Genomic DNA, 23,353 nt, shown 5'->3' with positions numbered 1-23,353 from the left:
TCTACGATATTATAATGAGCCTCCTACTGCAGGTAACATTAGAGCCGATGATAGTTTTGTTATTGATTGATTAGCAGCTTAAATTTAATTCATTTATTAGACAATATATAAAAGGGAACAACTTAACAAAACAGGAGGGCTGAGGGACACTCAAAAGTGAACATAGAGCTTTCCCGCCTTGGTTAACTACCCTGACTATCAATTCAGCTAGTTGAGATTAGTTTCTTTGTTGCTACTCGATTATTCGACTAATTTGTATAGTCCTAAAGTCAGACTTTAATCCATACACCCTTACAGCCGTAGTAGACTAATATTAAAGAAGGCCTTAATGGTAGCCTGAGTACTGCATAGCCTGCACATTAGGTTTTTATAAAGTTTACTGATAAGCAGCAACCTCACAGTTTCCTTTTGTATGTTCTTTCCTAACTGATGTGCTCAATGCACTTTTGCAAATGCACGTTTCTAATTATGCATGTCAGGGGTATCACACATGAGGACTGTGGGCCAGAATCAATCGGCAAAAGCAGCCCACTGGATGGAAAATGTGAAGGAGGACGTAAACTATTTATATTTAACTGAATTTTAACAACTTCTACAGCGTCTCCTTCCCACATGGCCATTTATACTACAACAAAGTAAATAATACACAAACAATTAAAAAACATAAAGTTCCAGTTTTTCACTATCTACTGTAGAAATGTATGATTTTTTTATAGTGGGTTAATAGTATAAATAAAAGACATTCAAGACATTGACAAAAATGTTTTTGTTTCAACATTTTAGAACAGTGTGCAATTTTTCTCTCATTTTACACACGTATTTCTTACAATTTAAGCCTTAATCAGAAAAACTGTATATATTGTATTGTTGAAACTGCCCTTTTCCCCCTAGTATTAAAATATTTCAAACATTAAGTATGTAGTGGAACTTTTTATACAATGACAGAAAGGGGAGTTTCACTGGTTCAGCTCATTTAAGATCAAAGTGTGCTCTACTTGGCACTAATATTCACTAATATTCAAGAAGCAGTAGCCAAACAATCCCTGTAGTTATAATCCCTAAACATCACATGAACACATTTGTACCCTTTATAGTACAGAGTAACCTATGTAACATGAAGGTATATAGTGTGATGAGAGCTCACACTATATACACAGGCATAATCACACCCTTTGTAGGTACATGCATACCTTCATAGGGTGTGAACTTATTTTTGCTTTTAGTTTTGAAACTGGATGTCTCTGTCCCACTACAGCCTTTGCTTAACTGCCTGCATGATGTTAAAGACTGGTTAACACAGAATTTTCTCACACTAAATAAAAATACGACTGAAGTTATGATATTTGGAACTCATGCCCCTTTGAACAAGTTAACTGATACCCTCGGCCCTCTTGCTTCTCATCTTTCTCACACCGTAAGGAATCTTGGAGTGTTTTTAGATAGCTCTTTTAAATTAGAGAAGCAAGTGTCCACAGTTGTGAAAACAAGTTTTTATCAGTTATGTGAAATTGCCAAAGCTAAGTGTTTCTAGGTCTCCAAGAGACCTAGAAACACTTATTCATGCCTTCATCACCTCTAGACTGGACTACTGCAATTCTCTCTATTTGGGTCTTCAACACTCATCTCTCCATCGCTTGCAGTACGTCCAAAATGCTGCTGTGAGTCTTTTAACAGGTTTTAGAATGTATGAACACATCACTCCAGTTTTAGCAAATTTACAAGTATCGTATTGATTCTAAGATTCGTTTACTTACTTTTAAAGTTTTAAATAATATGGCGCCCAGTTATTTAAACAAACCCCTCAACATCTATGACCCCAAAAGAGTGCTGAGACCATCTAACTAGATGCTTTTAGCACAACTGAGGTCTCGATTGAAGCATAGAGGAGATCGGGCCTTCGCAGTAGCAGCACCCAGACTCTGGAATAATCTGCCAGAGGATATTCGTACTTCAGAGTCTATTCAGTCTTTTAAATCACATCTTAAAACTTTTTTACTTTGGCTTTTAATTTGAGTTCAGTTTGAGTACCATCAGGCCTGTTTTATGTTTTTAGTGTTAATTCGTTGTCTTCTCATTTATCTGTATTTGTTTCTAATTTATCTATATTTGTTTCCCTATTGCTTTCTCTTGTTCTTAACTGCTTGTGAAGGACTTTGGTTAACTCTGTTGCTTTTAAATGTGCTATACAAATACATTTTTAATTTAATTGAATTTTGGTACTATAGCTTTGATTCTAACTTCAAAGTTAATTTAAGTGACACACTTTACAAGAAAGCCCTGTAAAGTGTGTCATAATTGCTATCTTGACCAGTGCTTAGAGCAGGGTTTTCAAACTCATTTTACATGTGAGGTCAAATATAGCGCATGTCAGTAAAAAGGCCCTTTCTGTCAGTGGAAATAAGTTTAGATGCACATTTCATTCCTGCCATATTTCAGTATATGAAAAAATGAAGTGCAATTTCAACAGCACATCTCAGTTGTATTGCATGGTAGAGAAATGCCACTCTATTTAATTAAAGAAATTTGTCAACATGAACCTTTGGGGCTTAAATTGTAAAACATAAATGTGTAAAATTACAGAAAAAGTTTTGGCAGGTCATTGTCCAGACTTTTAATGGAGAAAGTTTTTCTTAACCCACAAATAATAAAAAACAGACATTTCTATTGTGCGTTATCCGTAGATTTTCTTCCACTTATCCAGGGCCAGGTCGCGAGGGCAGCAGCCCAAGCAGAGAAGCCCAGACCTCCCTCTCCCCAGCCACCTCCTCCAGCTTATCCGGGGGAACACCAAGGTGTTCCCAGGCCAGCCGAGAGATATAATCTCTCCAGGTGTCCTGGGTCTGCCCCGGGGCCTCCTCCTGGTGGGACATGCCCGGAAAACCTCGCCCAGAGGGCGCCTAGGGGGCATCCTTGTCAGATGCCCGAACCACCACAACTGGCTCCTTTCGATGTGGAGGAGCAGCGGCTCTACTCTGAGCCCCTCCCAAATGGCCGGACCTCTAACCCTATCTCTAAGGGAGAGGCCAGCCACCCTTCGGAGAAAACCCATTTCTGCCACTTGTATTCACGATCTTGTTCTTTTGGTCACTACCCACAGCTCGTGACCATAGGTGAGGGTAGGGGCGTAGATCGACCGGTAAATTGAGAGCTTCGCTTTTACACTCAGCTTCACCACAACAGACCGGTACAGCGTCCGCATCACTGCAGCCGCTGCACCAATCCGTCTGTCGATTGTGCGTTGTGTGGGGGGGAACAAGCTAATTTTTTTTTGTCATTTAATTATCTATTATCTTGATGTACTAAAGACTGAGGGGGAGGACATTAATCAGTCAGACAAGCTTTAAAATTTTTGAAAGTAGACTTAAAAGTCCACAATGTATGCTCTTCTTCACATTTTTCAAAGATTTCTGATCCTGGGCCTTTTGTTCAACACCCCTGGTCTACAGCTACAAATTGTGTGCAGTGTACAGGCAGCTTCTTTTCACTTCCATCACCTTTGAATTATAATTATCAAAATTTCAAGACACGGAAAACTTGATTTTTGGTGGTGACAAGGAAACATTTACTGAAAATGATAGATTTTCAGTAAATGTATAGCTTTGTCCGTCATTGAAACAGAAACATTAGAACGTAAACTTCAAATATAAATAATAATAATAATAATAATGAATTGCATTTATATAGCGCTTTTCTAGGCACCCAAAGCGCTTTACAATTCCACTATTCATTCACTCTCACATTCACACACTGGTGGAGGCAAGCTACAGTTGTAGCCACAGCTGCCCTGGGGCAGACTGACAGAAGCAAGGCTGCCATATCGCGCCATCGGCCCCTCTGGCATAAAAAATAAGCGTGAACTGAACTAAACCTCATTGTGTTATGGCCGCGATGTTGAGCTGATTTTACATCATGTCCACGGTGAAGTTACATGAAATGAGCTCGACCTAAATCATAAATGTTTGAAGTTACGGAAAAGGTTCTGGTAGTTCATTACTCAGACTGTCCTGTTAGTATAAATTAAAATATGAAGTTTATACTAACTCATAGAAAACGCCCGTGTACTTTGATGTTGTATGGATGGATCAAGTAAAAGGTATGAAAATACAATTAAAAGTTCAAAAAGCACTCCTTCACTTTTTATAAACTGAGTGGGCTGGATTGGAGTCTCCTTTGTTATCATTTTTAAGCAGGGGCAAGAGATACTGGAATTTCCTGTATCTTGTTTTTAAAACCTTTTGGAAGATAACATACTCACTTAAAATAACAGTTAATGGTCCAACCCTAAAGTGAATCTCTCGACATGGCATGCTTTATACCCTGTATTTTTTTTTAGCTAGTTTTTTTTTCAGTTTGGTTTTCTATGATACAAATTAACTGTAAAGTAAGCTATGGTAAAATAAAGCCAAGACAAGTTGTGAAACATGTTTAATTTGACCTGGCCTGCTCAGTAAACTCCTTTTCCTTCCCCCGGCGATAAAGACTGATATATCATATTAATAGCAATATTATTGTGCTTATTAATATGCAATATATATTTGTGTAAGCTCATTATTTAGAGCAGTTTATTTACAAAATTAGTTATAAAGTTTCTCTAGGTGCAAAAATAGAACCCACCCAGTCCATCTTCATAATTTCTTTTAACAGCATATACTTCTGTCTCCTTGGCAGCTTGTTTCTGCCACTGAAAAAAAAAAGTATTTAATGACAGCAAATTCCATGTTCTATTCTTATTTTCTATATTTCCCAAGATGTTTCAGTTAGTATGTTGAAATTTTGAGATAATAAATTTTACTTATAGATTGCAGTTTATTTGTTTTATTTTTGTTTTTATTTTTTTCAGAGGTGGAAACCAGGATCCATAGTCTCCCAATCTTTTGTATTTTGTACCTTAGAATAAAAGATAAAGAGATGCTGTGCTGAGGGTGGTGCTATAGCATTTGGGATTTACTGAAGATGCTGTCCTCTAATTATCCAGAAGGGGGAGACAAAACATGATTTTGATACTATGCTGAGAGTACACCATGGACTGCAGATATTCACCTTGGTAGGATTTCTTTTATATAAGTTCTTCTTCTGGCTTAACATGTTGCAGTTACTGTTGTTGCTCTGCAGAAACTTTGAACCCTAAATGTTACCTTTTAGCTGTTAGCAGATAAAGGAAGGCATTGCTTTTGAGAAGGTAGTTTTGTAGTCATGAGAAATTCTCAGATTGCGGTTGGTATGACTAATGAGTCTAAACAACAGAACAGCCTCATTCCAGCCACAGAGAGGCTCCGACACTGCTGCTGTGGCAACTTTAGTCTTCAGGTAAACGATGCCTCTAGTGAAATGTTGGAAGACGCTATTATCGCTCAAAAAAATCTGTGAAAGTTTGAATTTGTGAGATACATTATATTAAAACATTTTATTGACATTTAAACTTAGAATCGCAATATATTTGAAAATAATTGTGTTTTGATTATCTCACTGAAAATGTACAGTAATCTTTTTAATATCACAAATCTCTTTATTTAGGTGTTCTGGGAGGCTAATATAATAATAAACTAGAATGCTTCAATATTGTTAAAACTTTTTTGATTTAAGCCGCACTAAATAGAAACAGGAGCCTAACGTTTGATGTTCTTTCCCTTAGAGTTGACAGTATCCTCTTATAATTGGGTTCCAAAGCAGTGCCTTAGAGTCTGCTGGGTAAATGAGTCACCCCCAGCCTCTAATCTTTATAGAAGTGGAAAACAGAAGAGAGGGTACCTGTTCCCCCGCCTCTGTCTTTCTCTTTTCTCATGCTAATGAGGGTGCGGTCCTCAATCCCGGGCACCATCTGTCCTTCCTCAGGGTCTGGGCCCCAGCACTCCAGACGTGTCCAATTGTTAGTGTGTGTCCAAGCAGAAAGTGGTGACTACACATGGTTCTTGTGGCCCAATAGGCTGTACATCAAGAGCACGAGCCTTGATGCTTTGTGTTCAGGAACATCCACTGTTTGCTCTGCGTGTTCAGATTTTGTGTGTGATGTCATTGTAAGTAACCGTTGACCAAGGGATCACTGACAGGTCAGCATGCTATTTTAAGTGTCGCTGTCATAAGATATATTGGAGGTATTATGACTCATGTCTTGACTTAGCTAACAACTATAAATTTGATGCACAATTCATTCAATGTTGGCAGAGTGATGAGCACAGTTTTAATGATTCAAATTAAAATACGATTTTAGTTTTTGCTACATTTAAATTGTGCATTGCAAAAAAAAAAAAAAAAGTATAGGACCGCATGAACAATAAATAAAAGCAAGGTACGGTATTGTGTCAAAGTACTGAGCCATCTCTCTATATTTTGCAAGGAAAATGCGGAACACATGCAAACATGCATGGAGATACAGCATATAAGGCAAAAACAGAGTTTGCACTATTCTAACAAGCTTTAAAGTAAATGTTTGTTGTGAAAGTCTTTATTTGGAACTCTCTTAGGCAAGCTTTCTTGTAATTTCTTTAACCATGTATGCTTTTTATTGCATTGGCAGTGTGTTTGGAATCAATGTCATGCTGAAAAATGAAGCTATTGGCAATCAAGCTGCACACCATGCCCATATACTGCAAGTTATCATCTAATAGCTCTTTGGTAGTTGTCTTGTTGGTGCAAAATGCTATTTTATGCCTGTCAAACTGCTCAACCTTTGACATTGTTCATTCACTGTGTATTATTTGTCTTTGCAACAGGCTGCTGGTAACAAAGTACCTAAAGATGCCATTTAAAATTAGTTCTTTGCTACATTGCCTTGATTTAGGTGCATTTTTGGGTGTTTGTAAAGAAAGGTCAGGTAAGTGTGAACGGCTTCAATATTGTTTTACCTGTCCAAAGAAAAACTACAGAAAGTTTAGCTAAAAATATAAAGAATGAGGAATTGCTCAAGATTTTTGCACATAGCAGAGTAATGACACAGAAAATGTATTTTCTTTCAAGTCGCTGTCCACCAAAATAGGATAACATATTCTGCAGTATATTCTTCTTGCATTCAACCAAAGGAGGTGGATGCTGTGACCTCCTTGAGCTAATTAGTAAAGCTTTGGTGACATGCATCATCCCCACTGAGCTTAGATGAAATTGGGTGTCTGAGATGTGACAGATGGATGAATGAACTGAAGGACCAAACTGCCCTTTCTTAAGTCCATTATTGTAGTGGGAATGATATAGTGACATATCAAAATGTCATTTGAAATTTCAGGAATAATAACCGGACATGATGACCTTTTGATTTAAATAAAACTAATTATTTTCTAGAGTTTGAAAGATTAAAGGATGGGTAAGTTGCAAAATATTCAAAAGTCAAATTAGGTAAATATTTTCAAAATTTGCTCCCTAAAACAGCAGACTGTTGAACTTTAAAGTTAAAAGAAAAGTCTTTTGGGGGGCCTTCACATTCTCATGCAAGGAAAATTTGGAGGAATATGCCCTTTCGTCATAAATTCAGTAAAAAAAAAATTCTCATCTTGTCTTTCTATTAAGTATTATGCAGCTATAATGAGGTGTGCACAGTAACCCATCTAAGAATCCTCGTGAACTGACAAGCTAGCTTACCAGTAAACTGACACTACACTGACAAGCAGATTATGACTTTCCATTGGGCATGCCCTCCTCATTTTCAAAGCTACATGCTGCTGGCTGCATTGAGATTAGTTATTGAACTGTCCAAGCAAAGGGAAACAAGGCCGCTTCAGAGCGACTGCACACAATAAGCCAGCTGTCAGTGGGAGGGGCTTTTTTTCCAGACCAGTGTTGTCATGGATAGTACTTTTGTGCTGCGTTGCCCTTTGAGAGTTGATAGGTGCGCGTATGCAAAGCTGCTATGCACTGATTAATATTGACAGGAGGCTTGATCGAGGACAGGCAAGTGGGCAGAGTTCAAGCGTGCAGCGGGGTTTATGCAACACAGAAATGTCAGTAAAGGTGACGTGAAATATGGACACCCTGTTTGCACACTCGTAGTTTGTGAATAACCATGAGGGGAGACAGCCTGCAGAGTGTGTATTTGTCCAAGAAAGTCTGATGCATATGGATAGGGAGGACTAGATCAGCCAGATCACCCCAAAACAAGACAAGAGGACACAGTATGATCTGATAGACTGTGGTTACAGTGGCATTACAGCTGCCACGAAAAAATAGCTTGTTTCTAGACACACACGCGCATGCACACACACACTAACTGATTCCCAGAGGTCTTTCATTTGCCTCCTCACACCTGTTTTACATTCAAAGGTGTGTCCCTGAGCCTCGTCTTGGCAGCATCAGAGCTGATGTCCTTGGTCAGTGTTTTGTTTGAGTGTGATTTCACAATGCTACACCGAATGATAAACCTGCACCTCTATGCTGCAATAACAGTGAAATAATGTACAACAAGAGTGGTTTAGTGTTATGATTTTTAAACCGTCGTTTACAGCCTTCCTTTGTTATAATTGGGTTACAAAGGGATCCAAACAGTGCAAGACTAATATGCATTTTCATAAGGTAATCTAGTGGCCTTTAGGCAGAATTTCTTTTTTCATTGTGTTTAAAAATGTGATGTAACACCATGCCATTTTAAATGAATTACACTGATGACTTATTATATCAGAATTTTAGTCATTTAAAAGTGTTTTGCTAAGCCCAAGCTTGTTACATACCACTGTAATACTGAACAGTCTGCAGCCTTGTTTTAAAGACTGAGACCCCAAATCCCCCCACACCTACCCACTCCACCAAAAGACCAGATTTCACACACTGCATCTATCAGAGGCTGTAGTGTCCTGAATGGTAAACGTTAATGTGTTTAACAGCAGAATGAGACTGTGCTGAGTGCATACTATTTAACACTAACATCTATTTATTACCTTTTTTATCAGAACAAATGTATCAAATTGATTTTATAGCTGTTACATTACACTAAACACATCATATAAGTGTTACTCTTCTCAGAGTAGCGCACACTACTCTACACAAAATATCAAAAAGACCAGCCTCCATTCACACCAGCGCCACACCACCCACATGGATAACAGTGTGGCACAGCCTACCATCCATGATCCAAAACACAGAGTAGCAGAATATATTCTCCCTTTCAGCCTTCGCATCATCTTTGAATAGACCAGTTGGGGGAGAAAAACGTAATAGAGTCTGCATTTAAAATCATTGCAAAACAGCTATGTTATGTGCACAACATTAAACCGTGCTGTAATCTGTAGTTACTGTGCTCTGCTCTCTGTGCTTACATTACAGTTCAGCATTTTTCACTCTGAAAAATGAGCAGGCTTAATGAGCGCCTGTCGTAACCTATCAATAGGTTAGTCATAATCAGCAGGATCGAGGCCCACTGACCTCAATTATGTTCCTTTGGGGGGATAATCTCAGCTGCGCCAGCATACACAGAAACTTATTCTGATTGTGGTTGTTACACAGATGAGTGTCTTATACATGACACAGTGCACAGTGGAGGGTTTAGACGAGGTAATTTGATATGGTAAAATTTAGTGAATGAAAACAACAAAAGACAAGCATGCTAAGAAAGTATGCTTCCCTAAACTACATGAACCTAATCAGCATTAACAATTATTTTAGCATTGTGTAGTTGCTAAAATAATTTATTGATGCCCATACAAGAAATCAAAGTTGTCTTTGGGGGTTTTACATTCTTTACATACACCTCTGCTATATATATATAATTTCCTGTGAGGCTTAAAAGTCTCTCTGAAGATTCCCTCTACCTCTTCTCCCAGGGCGCAGTGAGCTCTACCATAATGTGATAATCTAAACCATAATTTGATATGTTTTATACACTAGTGATTTACCACTGCTGTGATTATTTGATTCCAAACCAAAGAACCCATCATCTCAAATGTCTTCCTTCCATTTTGCACAGTGAAAGGCTTCATTCTTCTTGGACTGATGAAGAAGAATCCTCAGGAAATGCTGTACACAAGCCGTGATGACATTTCACATTTATATTGCAGACAGTTATGCTTGCAAAATGTGTGATGTTTTTGTTGATCACTGGCTTTACAGAGTTGGTTACCAGAGCGGTTCACCCTGAGATCAAAAAGGTGGAAAAGGATTGGAAAGCTTCTTTGCATTTCCTTTTCCTCAGAAGGCAAAAACCTTTAAAGAATCAATAATAAATCCACATCTTACAATTCTTTATAGCAGTATGTATAAGATACTGGAAAAACTAGTTCACTCCTTTAATGTTACTTGCCTATGTGGTGTTAAATATATACAGTATCCTGCTGATAAGACACGTCATCAAACAAAACTGCATCGCGACAAGTATGGCTTAGAAGATGAATCTACATTTTCCTTGAAATGAGTCACATGTCATGAAAACAAATATATTCTAGGCCTGTTAATAATGTTCCGCAGTAATCGAGATCCCACCATGAATTCAATTCAGTCTACTTCAGTTTTATTTATATAGTGTCAAATTACAACAGCGTTCGCCTCAAGGTGCTTTATATGGTAAGGTAGAGACACTGCAATAATACAGAGAGAACCCCACCAATTAAATCATCCAATGAGAGCAAGCACTTGGCAACAAGGGGAAGGAAAAACTCCCTTTTAAGTGGGAGAAACCTCCAGCAGAACCAGGCTCAGGGAGGGGCAGCCATCTGCTGTGACCGGTTAGAGATGATGGGAGGAAAGGACCCTACGCCATAACCTTCCACACCAATAAGAAGCATTATGGGCTGTGTGGACCCCGACACATAGTTATATTTCTCAGGAGATGCATTTCAGATTACATGGGTGGTTACGTCATAGGGTAAAGAAGGCTTTCCAGTTACACTGTAAGTTAATACGTAGATTTCCTGCTGAAGCAAAAATTGCACATTGAGCCCTTTACATATACACATACAAGGTATTTGGAAAACATAACTTTTTCTATGCATTTTTGTCCAGAAATAAACAATTTTGTTGACTGAAAATCAAGCTTTTGAAAAAAACTTTCCAGGTTGATGATTTTCAGAATCTCCATTTCATGGATTACATGTGGATAATAAAAAAGAAATATAACTTAAAGGTGCACACTTTTGATGTTTTAAGTCTTTTTTGATGTCAGATTGTGTATGCTATTGTTCATAAGCTTCTGATTGGCCAATATTCTCTACAGTATTGACACCTGTTGCTGTAGCTCTTGTTTTGCATTTCCCGAGGTTTGAGATCTTTTCCAAAATGAAAGATACTTGTGTACTTGAGGAAGGAGACTTATGCTGGAAAGCTCCATCTATAAACCATTTAGGTGCAGTGCATAGGCTCATATATCTGTGAGTCAGATATCAGACTAATAAAATACTGAAATTTTAGTCTGCAATAGTGTATGGAAAGCACAGCTGTCAGTTAAGGCTGCTACACTCCTAGCTATGAGAATTAACATAATCCATATGCAGAAGTTATTAAGAACAACCACAGTACAGTTGTTATGAAGGAGAAGGCAATGTACCGGTTTGTTATAAAAACGTATTATTATTATTTTTAAATGTTGTGTTTACCTGGGTATTTTAACAGGTCTATTCATGTAGTGTTTAACTCTAGTTTTTGGCACTTCTACAATGGCTTCATTTTGTGAGTTTGGAAGTTGGTTTAAAGGAAAAATATTTTAACATGTGAGGAAAAAGGGAGGAAAAAGAGCACTGAAGTGAAATAAGCTGGCAATATGCTTTAAATTACCACTTTGTGGCTCTGTTTTTGTCAGAACCTACTTTATTAATATACTGTAGTGTATACAGTGCCATGAAAAAATTATTTGAACCTTTCTTGAGTCCTTTGCATATTTGTAATGCTTCAATGTTTGATATTACAAAGATAATCTGGGTAAATATAAAATGCAATATTATAATTAAGCTCATCTTGTAACCGGAAGGTTGCCGGTTCGATCCCCAGCTCTGGCTGTCTTTGTCGTTGTGTCCTTGGGCAAGACACTTCACCCTACTGCCTACTGGTGATGGCCAGAGGGGCCGATGGCGCGATATGGCAGCCTCGCTTCTGTCAGTCTGTCCCAGGGCAGATGTGGCTACAACTGTAGCTTGCCTCCACCAGTGTGTGAATGTGAGAGTGAATGAATAGTGGAATTGTAAAGCGCTTTGAGGGTCCCGAAAAGCGCTATATAAATGCAATCCGTTGTTGTTGTTGTTGTTATTATTATCATTATTATTATTATTATTATTATCGGCCTGTTTAAGGTTCATCCTAAAGTGTCACAATCTGATTTGAGTCCATATTTTGATTAGGAAACTCTAAAAACCACCATTTTGGTTTTTCTGAGATATTTAGAGGGGGACTTGCAGGTGATTGTAGACCATTATCCTGCTGCATAACCCAAGGCAAACCCTGATGGCCAGACATTCTCCTTGAAAATGTTTTTGCAGAGAGCAGAATTCATGTCTCCATCAGTTAAGGCAAGTTTTCCAGGTCCAGCCCCAGACCATTACACTACCACCACCATGTTTGACTGTTAGGATCTTTTTATCTTTTTTATGAAATGCTGTGTTAGTTTTATGCCAGATGTAATGAGACCTAAACATTCCAGAAAAGTTCAGAATATTTTCACAAAGTCTTGGGAATCATCACAATGTTTTTACAGCAAATGTGACACGAGGCTTTTTGAGATGAGGTTTTTTTTCTTCTTGAATCTCTCTGATGGGTGCCATTTTTGCCCAGTCTCTTTGTTGTTGGTGTTGAATCATGAACTCTGACAAATGAAGCTTGCAGTTCTTCAGAAGTTGCTCTGGGTTCTCATGTGGGGATGGATCATCTCAGGTGTTCTCCCGACCGAAGTTTGGTCTGTTTTTAGCATCTTTTTACTGCCATTTGTGTCTGCCACTCAGGGACTCTCACATTAAATTTTATTGAGGGGGGGGAAGTTAGCGTTCATCGAAACTAGCGAGCTAACTTCGTTAAACTTCATAAATCCTGTTTTTAATGGATGCCTGGATGTTAAACTTAATTGTTACACCTGGTAGAGCAGCCACACTGATCATTTTATTAGAGATGAAAGAATGTAACTCTCAACGATGCTGCAGTGGTTGTTTCACTTTGTGAACTGAAGAGGAGTTTGGACCCGGAAACGGCTAATGGCGTCAGGCTAAAGAGGGTGATGGCTCTCACAGTAGTGGAGCCTTTGAATTGGCTTTGTAACCCCTTCCAGACTGATAGATATCAATGACTGTGTTTCTTATCTGTTCTTGAGTTATCTGTTATTGAGTCTACTTCTTTGTCAGACAGGTTCCATTTAAGTAAGTTATTGATTAGACTCTGTCTTGCAGTAATCAAGATACCGAAACTGAACTCCGCTTTCCAAAAAGTGTGGTTAGTCGGTTATCTTTGAGTAAGTCAGGAAGGGGGCAAATAGTTTTTCACTGCACTGTATATGTTTCAGGCAAGATTCTACGTAGATATATGTAGAAACTCATCTTTCTCTGTCTACAACACCAGTAAATTTCAGACAGGGCTTATTACAAAATGTCACCACAGAGATGCGCTCTGCCTCCAAGGATATTTATAGGATTCATTATATAAACCTGATCACTGACAGGAGCCTATGGATACTAGTAAATCATGCTCCTCTGAGATTCAGCTGCGACTTGTCCTGTCGGCTCCTGATCTGAGCTTTTACTGCCAAGCATTAGGAAATGATTTGCCTTGTGTATTGCTGAGCTAAGTTTAAGTAAACAGGAGCACATATTTAGAAAAGTATTGCGTGATTCACTGCAACAGTGAGAATGGAAAATATATTAGTAATGGCAACACACAAATACAGCACAATTCTTGATGGAAGCAGAAAAGCTTAATGTGTGTAAATCTAAAAAATGTTCTTATTACCATTTGTTGTGCTCATCCTAATTAAAACATGTCATGCATGCTTATCCATTGGGATTTATAATGGGGTAGCAGGTATGAGTACAGAATTTCTAAAGGGCATGTGGCTGTGAAAGAAGCACACCGGCTTTAGTAGGAGGTCTGTGCCCTTTCTAATCATTGTTGCCATCCCGGTTTGGGTTTTGTTTTGTTTGATTGTTTATTTTTTCAGGATACAAAGGGCCTTCTTTTCTCATGGGCCACATAAAGCACATTAATCCAGGTGAAAAGTATAATCCTTTATTCATTTTACCTGGTAATTTAACTCAACAAAAAGAGAAGGAGTAAAACATAATTTGTTCATTTGGATATTAGCATAAGCACACATTTCTTAATTAGGTGGAAGGTCAAGAAGCTGGGCAGGGCCTCATGAGTGTCGGAAACTTGCAGTGCTTTGTAACTGTGGAGGAGAAGCCTGGTCGATTTCATAAACACAGTTGGTGAAAAGTCCCAGGAAAAAAATGGGACATCTGAGACAATGAATTGAGCATTCCTGGTTCCTGCTGTGGCCTGATGGTGGCTCAGTAATAAACACTGCTACCTCACAAAAAATGACCTCAAGTCCAGAGCTTGCATCCATTTGTGTTTATGTGGGTTTCAGTTAAATTGGTGACATTGAAGTGGCCAAAAGTATTTTGTCTGTCAACATGTTGGCAATGGCAGATTTGCTGTGGCTTTGGTGCTGACTATTCACAAATACACTCACATGTACAGAAAAATGGATATTTAATGTGGATACTGCTGTCGCAAAGTCATTGGGTAATTGAAATTAAGATACTAATACCAAATAGATTGAGAATCAGTATTATCCTCAAACACATTTTTTTCCTTTGGTGAAAAGGCTTTGTCATTTTACTTATGCTGTCAGATTTATTGTCATTTTAACACTTTTCTATAAGTGTGCCTATCTGCCTTTTAGTGTATAGTTATCCTTTGTGTCCTTAAGAGCAAAGATTATTTTCAGCTTTAACACTTTCTGCCATATAGACAGCGTCACCTTCATGACAAGTTTTGACACCTTGGTTTATATCAATGAAGAAGTGGTTAAAACAGGCTGCAGGGTTTTATAAGCGTTTCCCTAGTAAGCCGATCACCCTCACTAATTTCCGATGCAACCCAGGTTGTTTTGTTGTGGGAGCAGGGCCGAAACCACTCAGTTAAGAAACAGGAGTCGCCTGTCAAGTTCAAATGTTCTTGTGGCTAAGCTAAATTAGCATTTTTCCTTCTTTTCTATATTGGCAGGGTTTAATGAGTTCATCCTAAACACTTGCCTGCAATAGATAAACGGTATACTGTCAGAAAATAAATGTGCACTAGATCAATCCTGAATGTAAAATCCTCAAGATTTGAGAGCCCGAGGATTATTACCAAACACTAACACCTAATATTATTCTAAAAAAATCGAATTATTAAATAAATAATTCAAAGCTGTTTTTTTTAGTTTTCTTTGAAAATATATTTGCTGTTCATTTAAAAAAAATAAATTTTAAAAGCTACCTTCAAATGTGAATGAAAGCACTGCAAGGGGGCATTATCTTCCTGCAGTTCTCCATTTGAGTGAACAGACTGTCACCGAACAGCCATATTACTCTCTGACAAGGAATCGACATTACAGGGGTTGTCAGGACAACCAGCCATGATTCACAGAGCCACAGATAGGCCTCCACCTTGAGCTAAAAGCACTAGCCATGAGACTGAGCAGATGCTGTGCCAGTCAGCCAATCACAGGTGAGATAGAGGAAAAGGATGACATCATAGGCAAATTAGGGCAACTGCAGCGACAGTTTTGGTTGTCGTGTTCGCCTGCTTATGAACTCAGAGACTCCGGTTTCACTACCTGCAAGTGTTTGGTGGATTTATCTCAAATTTCAAGGTGTAGGGGAACAAACAAACTAAATGAATGTTGGTAAATATTAATATAAAACACAAACAAACACGGTTATTATGTTAATTTGTCATTAAAACATGTTCTCAGTTACATTAAAATAGATATGATAAGAGCACTAACCACAAAAGCAACTTTATATATAAACATTGATACAGAAAATTAAATGTTATTTTGTTTTTTTTTAAAAAAACATGCAAACAGCAACTAATTTGTTAAATAAGCAAGACAAAGAAAACCCATTAGGCTGAAAGTAGCAGTAGCTGTAGTATATATAATAATCCATCTATCTTCTTCCACTTTGTCCGAGGCCGGGTCGCTGGGGCATCAGCCCAAGCAGAGAAGCCCAGACCTCCCTCTCCCCAGCCACCTCCTCTAGCTTATCCGGGGGAACACCAAGGCGTTCCCAGGCCAGCCGAGAGATATAAGTGCCTCCTTCCGGTGGGACGTGCCCGGAACACCTCACCTAGGAGGCGCCAATCCTTGTCAAATGCCCGAACCACCTCAGCTGGCTCCTTTCGATGTGGAGGAGCAGCGGCTCTACTCTGAGCCCCTCCCAGATGGCTGAACTTCTCACCCTATCTCTAAGGGAGAGGCCAGCCACCCTTCGGAGGAAGCTCATTTCTGCCACTTGTATCCGTGATCTCGTTCTTTCGGTCACTACCCACAGCTCGTGGCCATAGGTGAGGGTAGGGACGTAGATCGACCGGTAAATTGAGAGCTCTATTATAATAATAATAATACAAATGTTTGGATGCATTTGTTTTCTTTATGCAATTAACTGTAAAGTCATCTCTACTTTTCTTGCAAATGAATTCTCTCTGACTTTGATGCTATTCTAACAGAAATGTTTGAGAGGCTTTGCCAGTTCTGATTGTTTATATGAACTCACCTGTGCTAAGCTGTTCTGTTCTTATTAAATCTCATGTTTTTTGAAGTTACAGCGGCATGTAGTCACAGCTCACGTTAGCATCGTGTTTAGTGTCTTCTGTGTTTGCAACAGAAACAGTCTTGAGCTTAATGTGCAGCACAATGCCATCCTCCCATCATACTGCCTCTGCAGCTTTGAGCTGTTAACCAGAAAACCAACTGTGTCTGCCTGTTGTCTTTCCCCTCCCCTGGACCAGCTGCCTGCATTAATATTCAATCCCTCAGCCAATCAGCAAACCAGGGTGGATGACATCATGGGCTAGGGAACAGTGAGCAGCCAGTGAAGCATCCAGCCTGCCGAACAAGCTTGCTTTTAGGGTCAGGAACTGGTCTGACAAGAGAATGGCAATCCTGCCTTTAAACTGTCATTAGGACTGTACGGTCAGCGATGAATCTACCACTACTCCGGGCCCAAAGGCGTAACCTGAGCAAGAGAATGTGAAGACATATTTCAGGTAATTCCCTCTCTGTGTGTGCAATAAGGGATGTGGAAGGGGGAGGCAGAGGAAGGAGGAGAGGAGGAGGGGGCTGTGTATGTAGGGGTGCTTTGTAGCCTTTTTTTCTTCCTCCACTCTGCATTCTGCCCTGCTAAGGAGGCAGCTGTTTCATCAGCAGTCTCTCAGTGAGGGCGAGATGGAAATGGATGCCTGCATCAGATGGCACGGGCATGTTTTATATCATTATATACCATCCTGTGCATCACATTGTTTCTGTGTACACTCCCTTTTGCCTCACAAATAGCATCTTTATTGAAGGAGGGGTGCAAAAATCAATGGTGGCATTTGTACAGGCCTTGTGGGTATGTGTGTGTGTGTGTTTGTGTGTGTGTCAGTCCTGGAGAAATGCAGCAGCTGCAGCGGCAACACTGAAACAAAAAAGAAGCAACGCTATTTTGGGTCTGTAAACCCGCGGCTTATGGATGGATGTGAGCTGTATATGCTTCGGAGGGTACGTGGGTGTGTGTGTGTGTGTGTGTGTGTGTGTGTGTGTGGGGGGGGGGGGGGGGGGGGATGGATGGTTAATATGCTGATGGATGCTCTTTTGTTATCTCTGCACCGCCTCACGTATGGCCTGTCTAGAGTGGGCTTCAAGAAGAAATGAGTTGTATTTCCATTTGTGCCTTTCAGTGATCTCTCACCCACACAGCGGAGAAGTGCCTCCGCTTCCTCGCTTTAACATGGATGTGTGTAGCAGCTTCATGGCGGCTGTGGTGACAGGGAGATATACAACATCTGGTCACCTGACTTCACTGGGGATCGGAGTGGGGGTGGGGGCCGGTGCTGTGAAAGCTGAGCTATTCTACCTCAGATTCTTCTACAGCTCTCGGTTGTAGAGGAAGATGGAAGAATTGGCCACGGTACAAAGCTGAATGTGTGCCTCTCCATCACCTGCGCCGATTTTAATTTTGCCGTCCGGGCCAACGTAGAGGAAGGACAGATTCCTCTCCCAGGAAGCGCAGTCATCCCTTGAGAAGCAGGGCCTGATGGGAGACCTGTTGTCTGGCTTTAGTGTGAAAGAGGAAGATGTTAGGGAGTCATATCAGTGATTTAGGGAGGGTGAGATGATTATAAAGTGGATTGGGGGAGGGGTTACTGAAGCTGTTGCTCGCTATGAACATTGGCCTTTTACATTGAGATAGATGTCTTGCATGCCCTTTCACACTAATCCTCCTGTCCACACTTCAAGCAAATATGACTGCCTTTCGAGCAGTTAAACTACATCTTTTACTACATTTTTGCATTAAAATATATAAGGTGGCTACTATATAAACTATCCCTCAACACCAAGGCAGTACCATTGGCTTTTTCCCCCCCATCACAATTTATCTAATATACGCCCAGAACTCACTGGTTGGTTTATCAAATATTTTTTCTTCCCAGTGTAGCACATTACCCAGCTCCAAGCTTTCCAGAAAAAAGGCCGGATAGAGTGGTAATCCAATGCAGCGTCACAATCAGAAGGCGGCGAGACAATCAGGTTTTGCTATACCATCAGAGTAGAAGTGTTTAATATTTATGCATCCCTCTGTCGAACTGATCTGTGAAGCTGTCGCTGGAAAATTCGTCTCCACTGATCTCTTGGCTGTGCTTCACACCAGTCTTAGATGCTCTGCTTCACATGCCACATTGCATTATATATTCATCGCACCGTTATCGACACAGGTCTATTACACGCAAATGGGCAATTAATAGCTCTCCATTTTCTATCTGTGCGTGTAGCTGTTTACCATCAACAGAGCGCATTCTTACCTGTATGAGCTTTTTTTCTGTGAGTTGGTTACGCACGCACCTCTTATATAAAATAGATATCGAAACTCAAAGTGTTATACTCTTGAATTTTCTGACGAGTGCAAAGTATGCTCAGTTTAACTGAAAATGGAAGTGAAATTATAGACTCGGGCATATGTTTGTTATGTAAACAAGCACTCTGCTGGCAAAATGGAAGCATATTGTGGCTTGACTTTAATGCAAATGATTTCCCCACTTGTGACCAACTGACCACTGTGTAACTTTAGTACTTTTCTTTTACTTGTGATGTTCATTGATTCATCTGCCTAGGCCCGAGTAGCCAAAATAATGCAGTGTTTTTATTTGATGTGATTTTATCAATAACACAATAGGAGCAGCACTTCATTAGTGTACTGAAATGATCCTTTATTTAAAAAAAAACATAACTATGGTAGCCAGTTTGTTTCCATGTGTATTATGTGCTCTTCTGGGTTTCCCCATGTTTTCCATTGCTCAGTGTAACCCAACACACTCGGCTTCTCTTACCTCACCTCAGCTAACAAAAGCAGTAGACACAGAACCTCATCTTGGCCTGTAGCCTGCTAACTGGCCTGCCTGAAATATGATAGCAGGACACACACACACACACACAAAACACATACAACTAAGCCTCCATCTGTTGAGGGCTTAGTCTGAATGAGTTATTCTGCTATTGTTAAGTGAAGTTATCGTTTGGGACTCATGCTGAAAGTGTACTGGCCCTGTGTGTGTATACATGCGCGTGTGTGCTTAAGGGTATAGATGTTCAGAGTGGAGCACTGGTCTTATGGTAGGTGTGTCAGAGCTACAGTCTGTGTTGTGGATTAGCATGTTGGATTGCAAGCCATCTGGCCATCTTGTCTCCGAAAGGGGAGGGGAGTAAGCAGGAGAGATGGATGGAGAGAGACAGAGGAAACACTCACACACTGACACATTGACACAGCTCCCTGTGTAATCTCCCTACTTGATGTCTGTTGCTACTTAGAATAAGCTTGCTTGTATATTTGTCTATCTGTTTATGTGTTGTTTGTCTGGCTGCGTTCATTTTTAAAAAAAAGATATTGCCTGCAGTTTATAATGTTTCAAATACACACTGCAAATGTAGCCTCAAGACAGATATTTCAGATGTATTTAAGTTCTAATGCCTTAACAGTAAGATGGATATTCCAGATGGATGCCGGCTGCGGAGAATATAGGGATCAAATTTTGCAGGGGGAGTGAGAGGGTTGGGGGTGGGTTAACAGATTAAAAAGTTTCTCTTGGTCATGGGTTTGCAGAGAGTTGGAGAAGTGAGTGAACTTGAGTAAGTCTGAAGATGAACAGAAAGAAAAATATTAAAGGCCATCAAGTAGGAATAGTTTCCAGAGAACGAAAGGACTCTAGATGATCTGCAGATACTGTGACCACAAGGTGACTGTTTAATCTTCTCTTTTATAAGATGTAACTCCCTGATCATTTGAAATTCACTTTTCAGACCTTTTCTTATTATTATTCTGGTTGTATGTGCTTTGCTTCTTAATGAGAGAACTTCACATTTGCTCCATCTTTCATGATTGTATATCAAAGATTCTTAGTGTGTTTGGAAAACATCTGGAGAGCCAAAGAAAATTCAGGGCAGAGTTTTAATGGAAAAGGGGGGGAAAAGTTTTGCTTTTGTCCATATGATCTTAGCTTTGTGTCTTCAGTTTCTGGTCTCAGTTGCATCGAAGTAGAGTGAGCGTGTCTCAGCTGATTCTCTTGTTGACACAAATATTAGTCCCATGCTAGTGTTTGCCTATGCAAAACCACAATGTAGCTCTGTGCACTTAGCAGGGGAAAGGTTATTAAAGTAGAGCACAGTCGGCTGTAGTGAGAGAACAGTAAGGCTATGCGATGAACAAACAGAACACACCACAAAGCTTTTTAACGCTTCACACAGTTTCAAGGGAAACTATTTAGTGACCTTGCATACTTTGCTGGAATTAAAAAAAAAAAAAGAAAGCACTTGGGGAGGCTGTTTCCACTCTTTCCTTCAGTCATTACAATTGGTACATCTTAGCCCTTTCAATGGTACTCGGAGCAGGTGCACCAGCTGGCTTAGGAGGGAAATCATGCCGCTTTCTGCCTCCAGATGGCCCTCAGAAAAGCTCATCCATCCCACAATAGTGGATAAAACCCTGTGGTACCTTTTTTTTTTTTAAACCTGACAATAATAAAACATGTGATGCTCACCTGTACTTAGACATGCTATGGGTATAGAAAGTCAGGTCAACAGTCTTTGAAGAAAGAAATGAAAGTATAGTTTGATTCTAAACTGAGACAAATTACCTGTTAGTCATGAGACTTTTTACCTGTAATAAGCCTGTAAAATGAAAAACTAGGTGTGTGAATGCTGCCTCTTGTTATTCTTTTTGGAATTCATGTTAAGGTTATAATTTACATTTAAAGATTCATTCATCTTTATTAATAGTGTTTTTATTTCATATAAATAAAACAGCGGATTACAACCATCTGCTCTGTTCAAGGATTTGAGGGTTTCCTACCTCAACCTCATACCAATTTGTAAAATGTTTTAGACATCTTGAGTATTTTGCAGTTTATACATTTAAGAACATAACAAATCAAGATTTTTGTTTAAATCTGTCGTATTGCTTTTACAGTAAAACATTTTCTCAGGTTGATCTGATATACTTCTATTAAGGATGAACATATTATACTGGGCATTTGAAGGTTTGCTTTTACTTTTATGGAAATCATCATCTTGGTTTTCTGAGAGCAGATGTAACCATAATTAGAAGAGGGGATGGAGTGCTAAGTTAGCAGCTAACCTTTACATGCTTGGTTAAATAACTGCATCTATAACCTTGACTGGACCTCACAGTAAGCCATAATATTTGTTTAATAATCATGTTTAAAATGCTGGATTAACAGATCCAGTTCACTGACTCAAATTAGTGGAGGTAAGACAGGTGCCCACATCAGTGTCCCCATTCAATCAATGTAGCCAAGCCCCAAATTTAAATCTTAACCTTCTGTCTGTTTTATTGTTGTTGGATTTTTTTTGTATCAGGCCATTCCTGTAGTTTTGTCATTTTTAACAAAAGAAAGTATTAGGATTTGTTATTGAATTGCAGCGGGCTTCAAGTGGTTGCTGGATATACTGCACTTTTAGCACATGCTTAATTTTTCAGCCCTAAGTGTGAAGTAATCACTCAGTTGAAGATCAAAAGACCTGGACTGGAACCTCTCAAAAGAGATGATCTCCGCCCTTGTCCCATTCAACTCTGGAAAATTTTGTTCATGGAGATAACATGATCTCACCTGGATGCCATCCAATTGCCAGCTGTACTGGGCAAGTTTGAGCTAAATGGCTCCTGTAGCCAGGTGAACTTTCTATTTTCGTACTACTAGCAGAATTGAGCTAAGATTTTACTAGTAATTTTTCTCTAGCAGATTTATAAATTAGTCCGGAACACAGTTCTTCTATCAATATTCCTTCTTACTCCCACTGTAGATACATCAGACCAATAAGCAGAAGCATTTGAGTTTGATTTTTCTGTCAGTGTAAAGAAACTGATCCAAAGTTAACCGATGGATTTGGAGCAAACATTAAAAACAGTTGCCTATCGAAGCAGGATTTGCTTGCTTCGATGTAACCTCATGGTTAATCAGTAATGATAAAGGTCTTAAATGTCGATTTTTAGTCATCAGAAACTGAATCGTCTATTGCTAAGCTAAGTCTATTCTCTAAGTGAGGCTCATGCATCAAAGAGAAGCAGACTCTGACCACAACACAATTTTAACTGGAGGTGGGCTGTCTGGATGGGCTAACAGATGCTTTTTTGAATATGAGGAATGAGGAAGCTCATCCTGTTAGGGAAAGTATTGATCAGTTTGCTCTGTTATGTCATAAATGCCCATAAATAAACTACTAGTCATAGAAATGTGCTTTGAATACAGTTAGAATTTTCTGTCAGGAAGGGATTATCATATGTTAACAATGCTGCTTAGCTCATTTATACTGCTGGCAGTTCAGATCTGATAGAAATTCACCACCTGACAGGATAAACTGCTTCAATTAAAAAGCACTTCTGTTCCAGCTCATACAGAGAGAGCCACTCAAACTGTCATAACACACAGGGAACGGTAATTTTGTCAGCTCTGGCTGTTCACTAGTACTCGTAACTATAGTTTATTCAATTATTTTAGAAAGTGTCTTCTAACCTAATATTTTTTGCAATATTTACACAAAAATCTACAGCCAATGAGAAAAGCAGCACTGCAGGTTTAAGACATGACATAGTGTGTGTGTGTGTCTGTGTGTGTGTGTGTGTGTGTGTGTCTGTGTGCATACACACACTTGAGGGAACAGCACTCGAGCAGGTTCGCCAGAACTAAATATTAAATGACAGAGTGAGCTCTC

At 39.4% G+C, this 23,353-nt stretch overlaps 1 protein-coding gene across 3 annotated transcripts in view; it reads left to right on the top strand.

Moving 5' to 3' along the window:
- The first annotated feature begins 9 nt into the window (after nucleotides 1-9).
- LOC146378990 (serine/threonine-protein kinase PAK 3) overlaps nucleotides 10-23,353 on the top strand; it is a 50,856-nt gene continuing 27,512 nt past the window's right edge. For 2 of the 3 annotated variants that reach the window (XM_084942226.1, XM_084942224.1), the window contains exon 1: nucleotides 16,930-17,139. The gene's annotated coding sequence lies outside the window, so the exon portion shown is untranslated. Of the gene's footprint in view, nucleotides 33-16,929; nucleotides 17,140-23,353 lie in introns of those variants that run through there. The other variant, XM_084942225.1, reaches the window with a different exon arrangement.

This window comes from Perissodus microlepis, chromosome 10 (genome assembly GCF_051167445.1).
Source record: "Perissodus microlepis isolate ML-2025 ecotype Zambia chromosome 10, ASM5116744v1, whole genome shotgun sequence".
Lineage (NCBI taxonomy): Eukaryota > Metazoa > Chordata > Actinopteri > Cichliformes > Cichlidae > Perissodus > Perissodus microlepis.
This window is presented reverse-complemented; position numbering and strand designations above follow the sequence as displayed.